This window comes from Carlito syrichta, unplaced genomic scaffold, assembly GCF_000164805.1.
Source record: "Carlito syrichta isolate Samal-C Ts95f unplaced genomic scaffold, Tarsius_syrichta-2.0.1 Scaffold141169, whole genome shotgun sequence".
Lineage (NCBI taxonomy): Eukaryota > Metazoa > Chordata > Mammalia > Primates > Tarsiidae > Carlito > Carlito syrichta.
The window spans coordinates 66,017-68,235 of record NW_007085265.1 but is presented as its reverse complement, the minus strand read 5'-3'; the positions used below and the strand labels follow the sequence as shown (position 1 = coordinate 68,235).

Below are 2,219 nucleotides of genomic sequence, written 5' to 3'. Positions count from 1 at the left end.
TTCTGTGGTTTCAGTTACCCAGAGTCAACCTCATTCCAAAAATAGCAAATGGAAAATTCCAGAAATAAACAATTGATAAGTTTTAAATTGCACGCCATTCTGAGTAGCATGATAAAATGTCATGCCATCCCACTCTGTCCTGTCCGGGACTCAAATAATCTGTTTGCCCAGAGTATCCATACCGTATACCCCACTCACCTATTAGTGACTGTGTAGGCATCTCGGTTATCAGATTGAAAGAACAGGAGGGTGTGGACGCCATCAGAATGCTGACCAGATTCCTAGGCCCGCGGTACCGCGAGCTGGCCAAGAGCTGGATGTCCATGGCCCGTGTGTGGGGCGCAGTGGGCACCGTGGGCTTGGTGTGGGCTACCGACTGGTGGTTGGTCCTGGACTGGGTGTCCGACATCAATGGCAAGTTCAAGAGGGAGGACTGAGGGGCGGCCACACAGGCCCACCGGATTCTGGTGGCGTCGACTCCCCCCCTCCATCTGCCATGCCTGGATCGACCCCAGCCTGGGGACAGATGCCACGGGATCCCACAGGGAGACAGGACGTCCGGGATTTCTGGAAACTGCTTGATGTCCACATCTCAGTGCTGTGGCATTAAACCTGAAATAGGAAGGAAGGAAGGAAGGAAGGAAGGAAGGAAGGAAGGAAGGAAGGAAGGAAGGAAGGAAGGAAGGAAGGAAGGAAGGAAGGAAGGAGAAAGAAAGACTATATAAGGTTTGGTACTATCCTTGGTTTCAGGTATCCATTGGGAGTCATAGAAGAGTGCCTTAGTAACAAAAATTTTAGTGAAAGAAAAAAGATTCAAATGTAAAAAAAAAAAAAAGGTAAGAAATAGTCTAAACTGTTTAATTTGAATTAGAAATATTATCAGTTCATGATTTTTTAAAAATAGACTTCCTAGTTCAGACCCTTGAAAGAGTCTGGAAGCAACAAAACTTGGGTGACAATTAAGGCACCTAGCATCTGGATCTTGGCTTCTAAATACCATTCCCCAGTAAAAAGAATCAGAAAAGGTCTGATTCTGGGACAAGGAAAGTACAAGATGGGAATCAGATTTCCCACTAAAAGAAAGATAAGGCATATCAATAAAACATAACCAGTTTTTAGGGTTTCTACCCGTCAAATTTTGGAAAATTGTAGCATCAAGAAAAACAATGATTGTGCTGAATTGCTAAATACTGAATAGATGTAAAGACATAAGTCCATATATAGTACACAAAGAAAGCAAAAGCAAAAAGAAAAAAACCAATTTGGCACCAGGGGACTACATATTCTAAAAATTGGGAATTAAAAAAAAGTAGTTTCCCTGCCTTCATAGGAGAAATGGTAATTAATCCCCAGATTTATCAAGAAAAACTTAAGAATGTCAACTAACAAATATAGAACAAAAGATGGAATTTTCAAAATCACCATTTTGCAACCCTCAATGAAATAATTGATTCAGAAAATGAAAATCAGTGGATATTAAAACCATGCATTAAAAGATTGCTGGGGAAAGGACAGTACCAGATATCTCCCCAAATAGCTTGCTAATTGCAGAGGGGGAAATGGGCCTTTACAATCAGAGATAGAGTGGTCACAACTAACCCAAGTGACTTAGCATCACGATTAATGGGACAGCCTGCCATTTTATGCCCCTCCCCCTCTAACGTGATATGATATGAAGTACACCACATCATCTATGAAGTTTTCTGGTCAAATGTTTTACCTGAACATATACACAACGGAATATTACGCAGCCATAAAGAGGAACAAAATCATGGACTTCTCACCAAATCGGATGGAGTTGGACACAATCATTCTTAGCAATCTATCGCAGAAACAAAGAACCGAATACCACATGTTCTCACTCATAAGTGGCACCCGAACATTCTTCACAATAGCACAAGGGAGGGATCGGCAGTCGCAAAACACTGCCAGGGGATGGAGGGAGTTGGGTGGTGGGGAGGTAGTGTATAACAACACACAGGGTACCTGATCCTAAACCAGGGGAAGCGAGGACCAGTTGGAGGTCCAAACTTCACGTGCACATACGTTATTTGTGTACTTAATCCTGACTTGCACCCCACATCTTTATAATGAAATAAAATTTTAAAATGTTTTACCTGAATCTCACACGGTTTTAGAGCTGACTTCCTGTATACAGGAACTACAAGGTAGAAAGGAACCAGTTAAGAGACATAAAAGACATTGCAAGAGATACACTC

At 42.1% G+C, this 2,219-nt stretch overlaps 1 pseudogene; it reads left to right on the top strand.

Moving 5' to 3' along the window:
• The first annotated feature begins 266 nt into the window (after window positions 1-266).
• On the top strand, window positions 267-437 carry LOC103251360 (annotated as a pseudogene).
• Window positions 438-2,219: the final 1,782 nt, after the last annotated feature.